The sequence below is a fragment of the Babylonia areolata genome, chromosome 6 (genome assembly GCF_041734735.1).
Source record: "Babylonia areolata isolate BAREFJ2019XMU chromosome 6, ASM4173473v1, whole genome shotgun sequence".
Taxonomy (NCBI): Eukaryota; Metazoa; Mollusca; class Gastropoda; order Neogastropoda; family Buccinidae; genus Babylonia; species Babylonia areolata.
In genome coordinates, this window is record NC_134881.1 from 1,474,128 (window position 1) to 1,494,127 (window position 20,000).

At 43.0% G+C, this 20,000-nt stretch overlaps 1 protein-coding gene across 2 annotated transcripts in view; it reads left to right on the top strand.

The window, feature by feature from the left end:
- Positions 1 to 20,000, top strand: part of LOC143282646 (uncharacterized) — a 34,252-nt gene that overhangs the window by 1,283 nt on the left and 12,969 nt on the right. The window lies entirely within an intron of this gene.

Genomic DNA, 20,000 nt, shown 5'->3' on the forward strand with positions numbered 1-20,000 from the left:
TGTTCGTCTGTATGTTCGCATGAGCCCGGCGCGCACACTGCCACACAGATTACACAGGCATACAAGGTAAACGTCTCTTACGCTTTGAATTAATTTCAACCCAGCAGTGAGGAACGTTTTTCATTCAGTCTGCATGGACTGGTGATCACAGTGCAGTGAGAAATGTTTACTTTGAACCTACATGGTTTGGTGACCACAGTGGACTTTATTGAGCTGGTCAATATCATCGTCTACAGGGTTCACAAAATGTTAAGGAACCCAGCAGTGAGAAATGTTTACTTCGAACCCACATGGTCTGGTGATCACAGTGCACATAAATAAGCTGGTCAATATCATCGTCTTCAGGATTCACAAAATGTTAAGGACCTGTTCTCAGGAACCTTGCACAGTGTTGTGGGCATGGTGAAATGATGGTGTGCTGGATGTTGGGCAAACAGCGGTGTGGTGCAGTCATTGTAATGGGCACCTCTCTCAGTTAGATATGCACTTCCGTTCTTTACAATGAAACACACGCGCACACACACAGACACACACCAAAACAACGAAAAACAACACACACACACACACACACCCACACACCAAAACTATCGTTTCTTAAACAACTGAATTAAATAACTGTCAGTAATTTTTTTCCAGCGCATTTTTCAAGATTTCATGTTGCACGTGAAACAGCCGTTCTATTGTATTGAGGACTGAAGAGGATAGTAGTGTACCCTGACGGATGGAGCCTGCATAATGTGAATAAACTGTCAATTTAAAAACCAAAACAAAACAACTGATGAAAAAACACAGGCTGCCTGCTTCTAATTGTTGTATGAAGTGTTCCTTAACTTTTAGTGAACCCTGTATGCCGGAACGAGCTTCAGTCTTCTCCAGAACGCGCTTGTGATGAGAAGCGTGTTCTCAGGAAGGAAAAGGTTTCCGTCTTTTCAGATATCTTTGGCTTGTGTATGGATATGAGTTTGCACACAAACATTATGACAATGCAGGCGTGTCCCAGATTCTTTGCCAACTGTCAACAATCCTCGACAGTCATACTCACAGGTCGGGATTTCTGTCTTCCTTCCTATAGGGACTTATATGAATCATCCGTTTACTTTAATAATTATTATTCGGAAGCGAAATAGAGTCGGTAGAAATTCTTGATATGAACAGCAAGCCAAGCAGTTTTACGTCTTTCTACTGGGTTTTGAGAAGGGGTGTGTGTGTGTGTGTGTGTGTGTGTGTGTGTGTGTTTGCATGAGCACGCGCACGTATACATGTGCGTTTGGGCTTAGGTGAGTGCGGTGTGTGTGTGGTTTTTTCAGATCAACGTGTTTTCAAAAAATGTTCTTAGAAGATACTCCTGTATCACTCCACACACACACACACACACACACACACACACACACACACACACACACACATCTAACACAGACCGTTTGGTGTGCATGAACTGATGACAGAAAGATAGACAGACAGAAAGACATCGCAGCAAGACTAGAGCAATGCACTGAACTGGCCCATGCCGCTATCATGTGTTCAGTTGTGTCCCTTTAGTCCGCATTCCTGGGAAAAAAAACACACCAAAAGAACAAACCAACCCCAAAACAAAGAAAGCGAAAAGCAGGTGGGGCTGGCTATTTTGTCGCTGCGAACCTGCCGCCTGGAAAAGACCACTGTGTGTGTGTGTGTGTGTGTGTGTGTGTGTGTGTGTGTGTGTGTGTGTGTGTGTGTGTGTGTGTGTGTGTGTGCAGACTTCTCCAAAGTTTAAAGGACCATTTCATAAAAGCAGATATGATCACACACACACACACACACACACATCGACAGATTATGCAGACCGCATACAGTGGTCTGCTACTTGGCTTCTCACTGAACACACCAACGGCTGTTTTAGGCACAGGTACGTGCACGAAGAACAGCCTGAGAACTTATACGTTTGAAAAAAAAAATCGATCTTTCAGCAGACCAAAATCGATAGCTAAACAGTGGTTTATAAACAACAGCTGTAGATTTTCATTGTAAAAAAAAAAAGAAGAAAAAAAAAAAAGCAGTGCACGTGGTTATGAGTGTTGCTTGTTACATTGTCTGCACACACACATCGCTGTTTGCCGAAAATTCATCATCATTTCACCACAGTCTGGTCTTTCACGCTTTGGGGCCACGATGAACAATGGTGACCCTCAGTGATTCACTCACAGCCGAAGCAATGTGTGTGTGTGTGTGTGTGTGTGTGTGTGTGTGTACCCTCCCAGATTAAGACCAGTCTGCAAACACACAGCCAGTACACTAAAAGCTCGGTTCCCTATCTCGTGTCAAAGGTTGTGTCACACCCAAATTTGCCCCACTGCTGAAATTGTCGCCGACAATTTGGGGAACTGACAGGTATCGTTCCTAAAAGTGTCACCCATACGAAATTTGTCGCCGGCTTGTTTGGCGTCAGTTAGGAATTTGACGTCAGTGATGCCTGATGTTGAGAAGATGCATCAGCTAACTGATTAATGTAGTAATTGCAGTAGGTGATGTGATAGCTTTTTCTTAAAATCATGAATTAAGCTCGATTATTTGTATATGTGTTAAAGGTTATCGTCTGCGCGCGCGCGCGCGCGCGTATGTGTGTGTGTGTGTGTATGTGTGGACGGATGGGGGCGGGGGACAGTATATTATATACAAATGTATATATATCTCTTTCACATACCAACTTATCCACTTACTTTGTATTTTTATTTCTTTTTATCACAACATATTTCTCTGTGTGAAATTCGGGCTGCTCCCCCCAGGGAGAGCGCGTCGCTACACTACAGCGCGTGCAGTTTTATTTGTTTTACATATCGAAGCGGATTTTTCTACAAAATTTTGCAAGGAACAACCCTTTTGTTGCCGTGGGTTCTTTTACGTGCGCTAAGTGCATGCTGCACACGGGACCTCGGTTTATCGTCTCATCCGAATGTCTAGCGTCCAGATCACCACTGAAGGTCTAGTGGAGGGGGAGAAAGTATCGGCGGCTGAGCCGCGATTCGAACCAGCGCGCTCAGATTCTCTCGTTTCCTAGGCGGACGCGTTACCTCTAGGCCATCACTCCACTTTCTACCTGTCTACATAATAATACGTACATGTATACATGCACAAATACCTTGTAGCATGCAAACAGAAACACACACACAGGCACACACACAGGCACACTCGCACACACACACACACACACACACACACACACACATTGACACTGACTCTGAGAGAGAGAGAGAGAGAGAGAGAGAGAGAGAGAGAGAGAGAGAGAGAGAGAGAGAGAGAGATTCATGCCAAAAAAATAATGATAAAGATGTAGTGTTCAAGTGACATTGATACAGACACGAATTCAGCCCAACAGTTCATTCTCAAAATTTATATTTCATAGCCGTTTCAGATTTGTCCCAAACGGGCGACAAATTTCGTAGTTTAGGCGACAGTTTTTGGTAACGTGTGCCTGCCTATTCAATTGTCGCTGGGGACAAATTTTGGCAAGCGACAATGAACTCTGGTCAACTCTTGACGGGAACACTGATACAGACACACAGAGACAGACATACACCCACACAGACACAGACACAGACAGAGGTAGGGAAAAAACAGATTCATTAGGAGCGTGTTTAGTATGCAAAAACAGGTCTGTATTGTCGGTGTAGATAGATAGTTACTTAGTGTGTGTGTGTGTGTGTGTGTGTGTGTGTGTGTGTGTGTGTGTGTGTGTGTGTGAGTGTGTGTGTGTTGTGTTTTGAGATACGAAGTATATACTGCACGGCGTTTGTGGTGTTTTGAGCGTTTAGAAAATATCTCGGAAATTTATAATCGCCATTTATGAATATATATGTATATGTATTCTTCGCCTCCTCCTCTTCCTCCTCCTCATTGTTTACCCGAACACAAGACCTACTGTCTAAGGTCCGGTTTAGAGACTATCTCTGATCTAGGCCTCTCAGGAAGGTCCCGTGCAGAAGTGGAGAAGGACTCGAGAGAGTGGCATCCGGTTGCCCAATTCCAATGGTCAGCATGTCAGTCTGTGAACAGAAGGCACCTCTGTTGCCGCCAATCTCGTTGCCATCTGCTCTAAATAGAAATATTAGCAGGAAATGTATGGCCATTTATTAAGTTGGTTCGTTAGTTAACTGGTAGGTTAGTTCGTTCGTTCGTTAGTTGTTTTTTCCCCATTTGTTCGTTAGTCAGTTCGTTCACTCTTTCGCTTCGTATTCAGTTAATCAGTTGGTCCATTTGTGGAATAATTAGTTGGTTGGTTAGTTGGTAAGTAGTTAGTTAAAATTACTTCGTTCATTTGATTTTTTGCTCGTTCGTTCGTTCATAGGATTTGTTGGTTGGTTATCTGGTTAAGTAGTTGGTTTGTTGGTTGGTTAATTCGTTAGTTATTTAGATAGTTAGTTACTTAGTTCAACCTCTTTATCATCTTTGGGAAATTCAGAATGGCCAAATTTGTGATCTATGCAGATTACAGGCAGAACAGTGAAAGCTGGTTTGCAACATCAGTATAAAAAACTAACACAAACAAACACACGACAAAGTCGTACCAAAGTAAGCCCAGTAAAAACAACAAAACATCACATTTCCGCTATTGAACACACACACACACACACACACACACACGTACGTTTTTTTCTTCTTCTAATTTCCACACGTACACATGCACGACACAGTGAACAGATAAGACAGTTCAGTGAACATAAAACCAATACAAAATGTAGAAAGAAAGGTGAAGCGAATTCGGCATAAGAGGATGAATGTCCACAGTAAAATTGACATCTTTATTGTCATCTTCTTCGTGCCGCATATTTTGTGCTCTTTAAATGAAAGCCCTTTCACCGCCAAAGTTGAATTTCAGAACGAGCAAGGTAGAAACCACTGTCGCTGAAATTCGACCAGATCATGGCCCGGTTATCCGCGAACCTACTGCTCTCAATTTTCGGTGATAAGATAGGCCATATTTTGTACACATCACAGTAGAAAACCCAAGCTATTCTTAGACGCCTTCTTTACTGTGCTTCTGGTGCATGGTAAATGTTGCATTCTAAATTGACTGGTGGTAAAAGGGTTTTACTTAAGTTAATTAACTTAATTAGATTAAGTTAAGCTAGCTTCCCCCAAGTATAGCCACACCCCTTCAGGTCTTTTCAACCATACTGCGCGCCATAGTTCTCTTGGTCTTTCATGTACTTTGACTTTTTTCCGTCAGGGAAGGTCATATATCTTGCGGCATTCTCCGTGTAGGCCTACTATCCAGCGCCTTCGTTTTTTGCTTTATCACATAGTGGTAATTTCAGACAAGGAAGGTTGTGCGGTGGCCTTGATAACGTTTGCAGTCGACTCCGGTTACGAAAAAGTCGATGGAGGTTGTTGTTTTCCTATATCAGGAGTTTCTTCGTATTTACACCCAGGGACCTCAGATATACGAAAGTTCTTTGAAGTATATATTTCTTAAAACCGAGGTCTATATTTCGATATAGTTTTCTCTCTATCTTTCTCTCTTTCCCTGTACACGTGTGTGTGTGTGTGTGTGTGTGTGTGTGTGTGTGTGTGTGTGTGTGTGTGTGTGCTTTCTTGTTCGACTGACTTTTTAAATACAATAATTATGTTCTGTGTTCTTTGAAGAACGTCCTCGTGACTCCTTTGTACATCTTTCAAATGGGTTGTCTTTTATAGGAAATATAAACGAGCATTTTTTCCCGATTAGGTTTAATTTCCATCCGCCGGGTGGATAATAGAATTGCGCATTGTTTTCTTCGGTACGGGGATCATGTGAATGTGCAAACATGTAACTCCACAAACACGACAGGAAATAGATCGTGTGAAGAAATATGCATTGTTTTGGACCATATTTTTGAGCAACTGAAAGGCTTGGATTTTTTTCTTTTCTTTTACTCTTGCGCACATTCACACGCGCATAGACACACACACGCACACACACAAACAACAACACATCACCATCACCACCACTACAACAACACAAAACATCGTCAACAGCAAAATCTTGACCGATTCTGCGAGCTTGATTTGCACTTGTCACACGCTCATAGCTAGGTCTTGAGAACAATGTTTATTTTCTTCCCTCACCAGAATTTAATCGCCATCAGATGCACAGTTAGCGTACTAAGAGGTCATCGGAACAACTCCTCGTAATAATTAAGAACAAAGGCAGAGACAGCACCAAACAGCAGCAACAACGACATGAACACCAACATTGACATTGATGATGATGATTATGGTGATGATGATGATGATATTAATGATAATGATAATGGTTCTGCATCACCGACCAATCATCATGACGTCATAAGGTATCGTTTCATGTCAACCACCGGTGATCTTGAGGGATGAGATCATGGGGTATCATTCTATATCATCCACCAATCATCATCACGTCATGGGGTATCATTCTATATCATTGTCGCGTGCAACTTTTCAAACTAAAGTTATGGCCAGCTCTCTCACGCTCTCTCACCTTTATCCAAACAAAAGCCTCGAATAAACAGATACAAAACATTTACTCCAAATACTTTAACAAAAAATCACAGACATGATACAATACTTAATTAGACACCACAAAGAAAAGTCTGTTCGTTTTCCTCTTTCATATGAGGAACACCCACAATTTTCCCTTCGTCACCCTCTTCTGTGACAGTTTGTCTTTTTTCCAGTAATAGCTTAGGTGGGGGGGGGGGGGGGGGGGGGGGGGGGAGATAGAAACTGGCACCACACAGTTCGTAGTTCTGGAATGTGGACTCTGGTGTTGCGCCTGGGGAAACACGTCCACCAGCGACGCTCGAGCTCCCCAGGCGGAAGACGGCCACTCAAACAGCGGGGATGAAGTCGGGTCTCCACACAGGAAGAATGGAGTTCCTTAGACAAAAACCTAGAATCTGCGGCTAAGTTCTAGTGAATTATCCACGATTTTGGTAGGATTCCGCCGCCGCCCATCATCTCGGGGCGGAAGGGGAATCACAATAGCACTACGTTACATTATGGACAGTGACTCATTCACTCCCCTTAAATCCTATCATGGTTTACTGGCAAAGCAATCTGAACAAACTGAATGGTTTTTCAGTCTTTCTACGAAATATTAATTCCCGAAGTAGTTTACAAATCCACGGAAAATAATCTCACAAACAAATGTAGGCTAGACCTTACTTCACTGTTTCCACATTCAGAACTGGGAGAAATAGTAATTCTAGCACATTAAACAGAATACATGAGGTAATTTGAAACTGTAAATTTAGAGTGAAAGTAATACTGAATTAGAGAATAAACACTCAAGCAAAAAACCACGTGTCAGTTTCAAGCAAACTGGTAACGTTCCAGATTAGGAAATAACCATCTACGACGAAAATGAGAGATAGCACATGTAACGTCAGACTGTAAAAAATTCAGGTAACACATGAAGAGCAAAAGCGACTAATACAGATACGTATATTTTCGGACGGCTGTACAACAAATACTACAAATTGCAAGATCATTTTACCAATGCAACGACTAAGATAAATGAATGAATACCTCAACGGTTTCTGAGATCTGGCCAAAATACCGGCTGAGCGTCTCTCTCCATAGGACCCTACACTTGACCTGGCCGAGTGTCCTGCTCCACTGACTAATGGTGCTGGTTTTCCAAAAGAAGAAAACTTTCCATAACTCACAAATTAGAAATATGCACGTCATGTTTTCTAGTGCAACACGTGCATTCCATACACTTCCTTAGCTACATGGAGCACGCGGAAGAGCTACAAGGAGAGGGGTCAACCAAAAGTGGCAGCGTTCACACACACGCACGCACAACCCTCCTTGTCCGTGACAACACCCCCCTGATTGAGCACAGACATCTGTCTGCACGGCTACAAAGGGGAAACAATTATTCCACAGATGCCCGACTCAAATAGTCGGCACCAACATTGTCTGCCAGGGATCACTCGAACTGTGAAGGAGTAAGACTGTAAGAGCAAACTCCACCTCAGCAGCCTTTGGTTCGCAACTTTTGCTGTCTGCAAGTACCGCAGAGGTTGATGATCAGTCTCAAGCACAAACTGCTGACCATACAAAAACTGCTGGAATTTGTCTGTAGCCCACACTACTGCTAAGCACTCCTTCTCAATCGTAGAGTAGTGACTTTCAGTTCCAGACAATTTCCTGCTGGCAAACGCGACAGGGTGTAGTACACCTTCCTTCTCCTGCAGGAGCACCGCCCCCAGACCACGGTCTGAGGCGTCAGTTCGTAAGACGAACTGGCAGGACAGATCTGGCAGTTGCAACACTGGCCTAGAAACCAGACGACCCTTCAAAGTTTTGAAGGCCCGATCGCACTCTGGAGTCCAAACGACGTTGTTGGGAGCACCTTTCCTGGTGAGGTCCGTCAGGGGAAGTGCTATGGCAGAGAAATTAGGGATAAACTTACGGTAGTAGCCTACCAGGCCCAAGAAGGCTCGCACCTGCGTCTTAGTCTCAGGAACTGGTGCTTTCATAACTTTATCTACCTTGTCCATTTCCGGCAGGATTTGACCGTGCCGTACAACATGTCCCAGAAAACTCAGTTCCTCGAACCCAACGAAGCACTTCCTTGGACGGACTGACAAATTTGCTTCCTCCAATCGCTGGAAAACTGCCTCTATAGCAGAGAGATGTTCTTCCCATGTTTCGGACGCAATCATGATGTCGTCCATGAAGTTATGTACATCTTTCATGCCTGTGGGATCCAGCAAAGCTCTCATCCTTGAGAAAACTGCTGCTGCATTCTTCAAGCCGAAGGGCATCACAGTGAACTGGAACTGTCCACTGGGGGTAGTGAAAGCGGTCATAGGCCGGATGTCTTCTCTGACCGGAATTTGCCAGTAACCTTTGCTGAGGTCCCACTTGCTGAAGTACCGGGCTTTACCTAGAGAAGAGAAAAGATGCTCTACGTCAGGTAGAGGTTCCGCATCAAAGACGGTGACGTTATTCAAACGTCGATAGTCAACGCAGAACCGGATCTTTCCGTCTTTCTTGCGTACGAGAACTACCGGCGCATTATAGGGAGATGCAGCAGGCTCTATCACCCCAAGCGTCTTCATGGTCTCTACCTCTTGCTTGACGATCTCCACTTTGGCATGGGGCAAAGGGTACTGTTTTACTCGCACCGGCTGTGCTGTTTCTACGGTCATGTCAAACTCTGCCAAGTTCGTCTTCAACGGTACATCCGTGATGACCTTCTCATGCCGACGAGCAATTGTCAAAACTTCCTCTTTCTGTTTGTCATTCAGACCTGGTCCAAAGTTCAAGTCAGCTATTGTTTCCTCAGCCACCAGACTGGGCACGGGCAACTCCCTGTCAGCGACAGAAGTTGGTTCAGTCTCCTCTATGACAGCAACAGCCACCATCGGAACTTCACAAGAAACAGAGTCCGCCTGTCTTTCCACATACCTCTTCAGCAGATTCGCATGGTACAATTTGTCCTGTCCTCCCATGCGAATCTTATAGTCAGCTTCTCCCTTCCTCTCCAATACCTCAAAGGGACCCTGCCAGCACAGCTGTAATTTGTTATGTCTCTGGGGCAAAAGCAGCAGTACCTTGTCACCAGGGGAGAACGCACGATTCTGAGACTTGCTGTTAAAAACGTCAGCATGTCTCTGACAAGCTGCAGCCAAATTCCTGCGTGCCAACTCACAGGTTTCCTCGATACGGTTCCTCAAGTCTACTACGTACTCTGCAGTAGTGCGAACTTCTTCAGAAGTGTGTTCATCTGTCCACAGCTGGCGCAAGACAGACAAAGGCCCTCGTACTGTTCTTCCGTACAGGAGCTCAAATGGTGAGAACCCCAAACTCTCCTGAGTCGCTTCCTGGTAAGCAAAGAGCAGTGCAGGGATATACCGATCCCATTGCTTTGGTTTCTCCTGAGTAAGCTTCCGCAACGCAGTCTTCAGAACGCCGTTGTACCGCTCTACCAGCCCATTTCCTTGAGCATGGTAAGGAGTTGTTGCCAACCCACGGATGGACAACAATCTCTCCATCTGCTTCATTACATCGCTCATGAACTGGGTTCCGCGATCAGTTAAAATCTCAGATGGCACACCAACTCGAGTCCAGACCTCCCACAGCGCTTCAGCAACCGTGGTAGCTTCAACGGTCTTAAGAGGAACAGCCTCAGGGTACCGGGTGGCGTAATCCACAACCACCAAGATATAGCGGTTCCCTGACCCTGACGCAGGAGTAATCGGCCCAACAAGGTCAACTGCTACCCGCTCAAAAGGAGTGTCGATCAGAGGCATCTTCCCTAGAGGTACCCTCTGAGGTTTTGGAGAGACTTTCTGGCATTGGTCACAGGACGAAACAAATCGGCGAACGTCCGCACACATACCAGGCCAGAAAAACTGTTTCCAAATCCTGTCCAGAGTCTTCTTTCCTCCTTGATGACCCCCCATAGGCGGTTCATGAGCCAGTTTCATTACTCCCTGTCTAAGCTGTGCGGGGACCACAACTTGACTGTACTCAGTCTTCACCTGACGGTACTCACGGTACAGAATACCCTTCCTCCACCTGAAGGACACCTCGCCTGTACGACCAGAAACCCTAACGTCTCTACGATCGGCTGCCTCCCGCAAAGACTTCAATCCGGGATCACCTTTCTGTAGTTCCTTCAACTGCTCTGGCGTCACGGTCTCGAGACCTGGAGATGCCACCCGCAAAGTAGAAGGTTGCCTCTTCTCTGCTGCCTGAGCACGAGTGACTACAGAGATTTCCTTGGGTGTACCATACACTGGCAGAACTTTTCGATCTTCCAACCGAGCATGATTCCCAACTATGAAATCAACCACTGGAGTCTCCATAACTACAGCTTCAACCTGACCTGTGAAAAACGGACTCTCTATCCTAACCACAGCAATAGGATAGTGCCGCTTGATGTCTTTCTCGGCCATTGAAACCTCAAGTTGCCTGCCGGTAAGATGACAATCAGATATGAGGGACTTCTTCACGACACAGACATGAGACCCTGTATCCCGCAGTCCTGGTACTGCCTTGCCTTCTACCACGACCAGACAGTGTGGATCGTATTCCCGCTCTCTGCATGGCGTGCAGAGAGGTAGGCACCTGAACTGTTTGCCTGACCTCTGTCCCTTGATGCTGTACTGCGCCCGCCGATTTCCCTTTCCTGGGACAGTCTCTAGCCAAGTGCTTAGGTGACTGACAGATGAAACAAGTCTTAACAGAGGAATTCCCAGACTCGCTCTTAGTTCCACCCACCTTGGACTTATCCTGCCCCGCTGAAGCATTACCACTAAGACCTACCAGCTGAAGAAACTTCCTCCCACCCCTATGAGCCATGAAGTAAACTTCAGCTGATGCGACAGCTTCTTCCAGAGACTGTGGCTGCTTCTCCATCACGTAGGCGGCCATGTCAGCTTGCAAAGATTGTAAGAACTGCTCAAGGAGAATCAATTGTTTCAGATCAGGAATCTTAGATTGGTCATGCCACCGCTTTAAGTTGTCCTGCAACCTGGCACTAAACTGCACAAAAGTTTCATTGTCTTTTCTTTTACAGTTCCTGAAACAACGACGATACGTCTCTGCATTCAATTGGTAACGAGCTAAAAGTTGCTCCTTCAGCTTATCGTAGTCACCCGCGTCAGCGTCGCTCAGGTTGTTGTAGACATCCTCGGCCTTACCAGTGAGACGAGTAGAAACTCGAGTCGCCCAGGTGCTCTTCTTCCATCCGTACAGAGTAGCGACACGCTCAAACCTCTTCAACCAAGACGAAATGTCACCCTTACTGTCATCGAACTTTGGAAGACTGGGGCGAAATCCACGGTCGTCGTCAGTGTCAGACTCTCCCTCTACCTGATCCATAACCATACTGTTGCCATAATTCTTCCCTTTCTTCTCCCTCTGCAGAACCTCAAGCCGGAGGGAATGCTCTTCACGCTGTTGTTGGTGTTGCTCCTCCTCCCATTCCAGCTGTTTCCGCCGCTGCTCTTCGTCCCATTCCAGCTGCCTCTGATGAGCTCTTTCCTCTAACTCCCTTTTCTCTGCAGCCTCATCCTCCTTAAGCATTTGACTAGCAACAAACTCAGCAACTTGCTCCCTGGGAACCTCTAACTCAGCAGCGAAACTGCGCCACCGTGAAATGCGATCCTGCCTACTTTCTGCCATGACGCTAAGCTTACGGCCAGAACGAAGTTCCATGCAATCAATGAATGACCAATATCATACACTAAAGAATGAAGTAATGTACAAATGTAAACTGGTAACTTACAGATCCAAGTCCACTCCAAACACCTACAGCTACCTGTCAATTCATTATGATAATGTAATTAAGATTGGAAGATGGGAGTGAGTAGTGAACGAGGAGAGTGGCCAGTGACAAAAATGAATTCAGATACTACTATCCAAGAAAGGATCCTGGCAGGCTCGCCAATTGTCGCGTGCAACTTTTCAAACTAAAGTTATGGCCAGCTCTCTCACGCTCTCTCACCTTTATCCAAACAAAAGCCTCGAATAAACAGATAAAACATTTACTCCAAATACTTTAACAAAAAATCACAGACACGATACAATACTTAATTAGACACCACAAAGAAAAGAAGTCTGTTCGTTTTCCTCTTCCACATGAGGAACACCCACAATTTTCCCTTCGTCACCCTCTTCTGTGACAGTTTGTCTTTTTTCCAGTAATAGCTTAGGTGGGGGGGGGGGGGGGGGGGGGGGGGGGGGGAATAGAAACTGGCACCACACAGTTCGTAGTTCTGGAATGTGGACTCTGGTGTTGCGCTTGGGGAAACACGTCCACCAGCGACGCTCGAGCTCCCCAGGCGGAAGACGGCCACTCAAACAGCGGGGATGAAGTCGGGTCTCCACACAGGAAGAATGGAGTTCCCTAGACAAAAACCTAGAATCTGCGGCTAAGTTCTAGTGAATTATCCACGATTTTGGTAGGATTCCGCCGCCGCCCATCATCTCGGGGCGGAAGGGGAATCACAATAGCACTACGTTACATTATGGACAGTGACTCATTCACTCCCCTTAAATCCTATCATGGTTTACTGGCAAAGCAATCTGAACGAACTGAATGGTTTTTCAGTCTTTCTACGAAATATTAATTCCCGAAGTAGTTTACAAATCCACGGAAAATAATCTCACAAACAAATGTAGGCTAGACCTTACTTCACTGTTTCCACATTCAGAACTGGGAGAAATAGTAATTCTAGCACATTAAACAGAATACATCAGGTAATTTGAAACTGTAAATTTAGAGTGAAAGTAATACTGAATTAGAGAATAAACACTCAAGCAAAAAACCACGTGTCAGTTTCAAGCAAACTGGTAACGTTCCAGATTAGGAAATAACCGTCTACGACGAAAAATGAGAGATAGCACATGTAACGTCAGACTGTAAAAAATTCAGGTAACACATGAAGAGCAAAAGCGACTAATACAGATACGTATATTTTCGGACGGCTGTACAACAAATACTACAAATTGCAAGATCATTTTACCAATGCAACGACTAAGATAAATGAATGAATACCTCAACGGTTTCTGAGATCTGGCCAAAATACCGGCTGAGCGTCTCTCTCCATAGGACCCTACACTTGACCTGGCCGAGTGTCCTGCTCCACTGACTAATGGTGCTGGTTTTCCAAAAGAAGAAAACTTTCCATAACTCACAAATTAGAAATATGCACGTCATGTTTTCTAGTGCAACACGTGCATTCCATACACTTCCTTAGCTACATGGAGCACGCGGAAGAGCTACAAGGAGAGGGGTCAACCAAAAGTAGCAGCGTTCACACACACGCACGCACAACCCTCCTTGTCCGTGACAATCATCCACCAATCATCATCACGTCATCAGGTATCATTCTATATCATCCACCAATCATTATCACGTCATGGGGTATCATTCTATATCATCCACCAATCATCATCACGTCATGGGGTATCATTCTATATCATCCACCTATCATCATCACGTCATGGGGTATCATTCTATATCATCCACCAATCATCATCACGTCATCAGGTATCATTCTATATCATCCACCAATCATCATCACGTCATCGGGTATCATTCTATATCATCCACCAATCATCATCACGTCATGGGGTATCATTCTATATCATCCACCAATCATCATCACGTCATGGGGTATCATTCTATATCATCCACCAATCATCATCACGTCATGGGGTATCATTCTATATCATCCACCAATCATCATCACGTCATCAGGTATTATTCTATATCATTCACCAATCATCATCACGTCATCAGGTATCATTCTATATCATTCACCAATCATCATCACGTCATGGGGTATCATTCTATATCATCCACCAATCATCATCACGTCATCAGGTATTATTCTATATCATTCACCAATCATCATCACGTCATCCGGTATCATTCTATATCATTCACCAATCATCATCACGTCATGGGGTATCATTCTATATCATCCACCAATCATCATCACGTCATCAGGTATCATTCTATATCATCCACCAATCATCGTCACGTCATGGGGTATCATTCTATATCATCCACCAATCATCATCACGTCATGGGGTATCATTCTATATCATCCACCAATGATGCTCACATCATCAGGTATCATTCTATATCATCCACCTATCATCATCACGTCATGGGGTATCATTCTATATCATCCACCAATCATCATCACGTCATGGGGTATCATTTTATATCATCCACCAATCATCATCACGTCATGGGGTATCATTTTATATCATCCACCAATCGTCATCACGTCATGGGGTATCATTCTACATCATTCACCAATCATCATCACGTCATGGGGTATCATTCTATGTCATTCACCAATCATCATCACGTCATGGGGTATCATTCTATATCATCCACCAATCATCATCACGTCATGGGGTATCATTCTATACTATCCACCTATCATCATCACGTCATGGGGTATCATTCTATATCATCCACCAATCATCATAATCACGTCATGGGGTATCATTCTATATCATCCACCTATCATCATCACGTCATGGGGTATCATTCTATCTCATCCACCTATCATAATCACGTCATGGGGTATCATTCTATATCATCCACCAATCATCATCACGTCATCGGGTATCATTCTATATCATCCATCAATCATCATCACGTCATGGGGTATCATTCTATATCATCCACCAATCATCATCACGTCATGGGGCATCATTCTATACCATCCACCAATCATCACCACGTCATGGGGTATCATTCTATCTCATCCACCTATCATAATCACGTCATGGGGTATCATTCTATATCGTCCACCAATCATCGTCACGTCATGGGGTATCATTCTATATCATCCACCAATCATCATCACGTCATGGGGTATCATTCTATATCATCCACCAATGATGCTCACGTCATGGGGTATCATTCTGTATCATCCACCTATCATCATCACGTCATGGGGTATCATTCTATATCATCCACCAATCATCATCACGTCATCAGGTATTCTATATCATCCACCAATCATCATCACGTCATGGGGTATCATTCTATATCATCCATCAATCATAAACACGTCAAGGGGTATCATTCTATATCATCCACCAATCATCATCACGTCATGGGGTATCATTCTATATCATCCACCAATCATCATCACGTCATCAGGTATCATTCTATATCATCCACCAATCATCATCACGTCATGGGGTATCATTCTATATCATCCACCAATCATCATCACGTCATAGGGTATCATTCTATATCATCCACCATTCATAACGATGTCATAGGGTATCATTCCATATCACTTCTATATCATCCACCTATCATAATCACGGTCATGGGGGTATCATTCTATATCATCCACCAATCATCGTCACGTCATGGGGTATCATTCTATATCATCCACCAATCATCATCACGTCATGGGGTATCATTCTATAACATCCACCAATGATGCTCACGTCATGGGGTATCATTCTATATCATCCACCTATCATCATCACGTCATGGGGTATCATTCTATATCATCCACCAATCATCATCACGACATCAGGTATTCTATATCATCCACCAATCATCATCACGTCATGGGGTATCATTCTATATCATCCATCAATCATAAACACGTCAAGGGGTATCATTCTATATCTTCCACTCATCATCATCACGTCATGGGGTATCATTCTATATCATCCACCAATCATCATCACGTCATAGGGTATCATTCTATATCATCCACCAATCATCATCACGTCATGGGGTATCATTCTATATCATCCACCATTCATAACGATGTCATAGGGTATCATTCCATATCACTCGCTAAGTGCCATCACCATATAATGGGCAGCACGACTTTTCGCTAGCTTCATCTTCCACTCTTGACATTTTCACTGCTGTCACAGGATATTGTGTATTCATGTACTCTGAGCGAAGCCTCTTATGACAATTTTAATAAGTGGGTATTTTTTTTTCTCCCTGAATTGTTTTAAACACAGTCCGGCATTAATAATAATCATCATGATAATGACAGTGATACCAATAATAACAATAATAACGATAATGATACATCACCAACAGCAACACACACCTACTACTATTACTACTACTATGATAACAACAAAAACAAAAACGGTTACAACTACAGCAACGACGACGATGATGATAGCAATAACGCTGATGATGATGACGATGATGATAATGATGATGATAATGGTGATGATGATAATAATGTCGATGATGATGAAAATAATAAGAATAATGATAATATGACATTTTTAGTTGTCTGACCCTAAGGCTTCACGCCTTTTAAAAACAAAGAAGAGTAACACACACACACACACACACACACACACACACACACACGCGCGCGCGCGCGCGCGCGCGCACTCACACATCTCTCTCTCTCTCTATATATATATATATATAATTACGCTATGTTATCATATATATATATATATATATATATATATATATATATATATATATATATATATATATATATATATATATATATGTATAGTTACATGAAATAATTATCTCCTTCACACACACACACACACACACACACACGCGCGCGCGCGCGCAATCTTTGTTTCTCTCTCTCTCTCTCTCTCTCTCTCTCTCTCTCTCTCTCTCCCCGATACATGCGTACTTGCTGAACTCGTCAAGGGACCTTATCCACTCGTTTTGGATGAGCATGACAATCAGGAAGTCCGTTAACCCTGTTCCATCCAACTTCCGATCCGGGAGAGCGTCCGAACGGAAACGATACAGACAGGTTTGGGTCAGACTTTTTCACTTTTCGACACGCAGCTCTTCGGGAACGTGCCGAGAGACACTTCAACAATCGTCCGATCCCGCTGGCTGATTGGTCAGCGTGGTCCTGGTGTCTTCCTCTTTGTCAGTGGTGATGATGATGATGATGATGATGTTGATGAGTCAGAATCTGATTGGGGAATCCTTGCTCTGTGTGTGTGTGTGTGTGTGTGTGTGTGTGTGTGTGTGTGTGTGTGTGTGTGTGTGTGTGTGAATAGAATAGAATAGAATCCTTTTTATTGAAATAAAACCTTAAAGTTTATAAGACACAATGAAACATAAACATGAGCATATTAAGAAGAGAAACATTCATGAACAAATTTCACCAGCCTTGGCTGTATTTCTGTTAGAAGGATCAATTCACTAGGCTTTGCATTTGGACGACATATATCGATTAGGAATCTGTGTCTGTAAGTATTGTACTTTACACAATTGTCTAAAAGGTGAATCTCATCTTCTAAACTCTTACAAGTATCACACAGTCTTTGTTCTTTCGGTATATTTTTATATCTTCCCTGTTCGATTTGTAAGTCATGGGCGCTGATTCGTAACATGGTCAGTGCTTTCCTGTGTTGTGTATTTGCTGTATTCTTTAAATACGGTTCAATTTTATAATTTGTCACAGCGTTCTTGTAAAATGCTAATTTAGATGAACTGTCATGTTTCTGTTTCCAAAATTTTATATATTCATTTTCAAGCTTCTTGGATACAGCATGCTTTAATCTTTAACACTAAAAGTGAACTGATTTTTCCAAACATGATCTAATCCAGTGCTAGTTAATACATTTCTTATGAAAAGTAGCCACTGAACATTTTCATTTGTTTGACGATACATTCAGTTATATGTTGTGTATACAAGTGAATTTTGAGGAAGCTCTAATATGTGTATCCAATAGCCAATAACTTGACATATTATTTTTAGGCTAATAGGAAATCTTCCTAATTCTCCTAAAACGGGGAGAACCATTGCTCTTTTATGTACACCAAGTAACTGCTTACAAAACTTGACATGAAGTCTTTCATGTGGAAATTTGTTGAAAAGACAGTTACTGAATAATTCGAATAAATTAAACGATACATTTCCTGCAACATCAAATGGGAACCAAACTTCTGCTCCATATGTTGAAATAGGCGTTATCAAAGTATCATATAACTGACACATGATATCTGTATTCATATTTGTATTACAAAATGTTCTGAGTAGCACATGTACAGCCTTATTTGCTTGATTTTTAAGATGACCTTGTGCTCGACTTAAGTTGCCATTTCTATGAAATATAACCCCTAAATATTTATATTCTTCTGCTGTTTCAATTATGTCCTCTACACATTTAAAATGTAGGGGTATTTTAGGGACAGTTTTTGAAAAAACGATTACTTTTGTCTTTTCTCTATTCAAACGCGCGCGCGCGTTTGTGTGTGTGTGTGTGTGTGTGTGTGTGTGTGTGTGTGTGTGTGTGTGTTTTCCTTATTGTTTTGTGAACTGTAGTTGCTTTGTTTCTTGCTTTCTTCTGCATTATCATCACGAATCATGATCATCATCTCGATCATTATCATCGTCATGTTTATAATTAACATGATTTTTTGGTCATTGTCATGCGTGCGCCACTTGTGTCTTTCCAGTACCTCCAAGACCGCTGTTTGTTATAGTGATAACCATTTCTTCTTACCTCCAAGACCGCTGTTTGTTATAGTGATAACCATTTCTTCTTCTTACCTCCAAGACCGCTGTTTGTTATAGTGATAACCATTTCTTCTTCTTACCTCCAAGACCGCTGTTTGTTATAGTGATAACCATTTCTTCTTCTTACCTCCAAGACCGCTGTTTGTTACAGTGATAACCATTTCTTCTTACCTCCAAGACCGCTGTTTGTTACAGTGATAACCATTTCTTCTTCTTACCTCCAAGACCGCTTTTTGTTATAGTGATAACCATTTCTTCTTCTTACCTCCAAGACCGCTGTTTGTTATAGTGATAACCATTTCTTCTTCTTACCTCCAAGACCGCTGTTTGTTATAGTGATAATCATTTCTTCTTACCTCCAAGACCGCTTTTTGTTACAGTGATAACCATTTCTTCTTCTTACCTCCAAGACCGCTTTTTGTTATAGTGATAACCATTTCTTCTCCTTACCTCCAAGACCGCTGTTTGTTACAGTGATAACCATTTCTTCTTACCTCCAAGACCGCTTTTTGTTACAGTGATAATCATTTCTTCTTCTTACCTCCAAGACCGCTGTTTGTTATAGTGATAACCATTTCTTCTTCATACCTCCAAGACCGCTTTTTGTTATAGTGATAACCATTTCTTCTTCTTACCTCCAAGACCGCTTTTTGTTATAGTGATAACCATTTCTTCTTCTTACCTCCAAGACCGCTTTTTGTTATAGTGATAACTATTTCTTCTTACCTCCAAGACCGCTTTTTGTTATAGTGATAACCATTTCTTCTTACCTCCAAGACCGCTGTTTGTTATAGTGATAACCATTTCTTCTTACCTCCAAGACCGCTGTTTGTTATAGTGATAACCATTTCTTCTTCTTCCTCGCATTGTTGTCAGTATCAGCTTGTATCATCATCATCATCTTCATCAACAACAACATCATCATCGACATCAACCCCCGCCTTCGAATGCCGAGCCTTTTGACCAGTGGAAATGAATTGTGGGACTTTTGCCCTGACCTTATAAACTTTAGTTTGA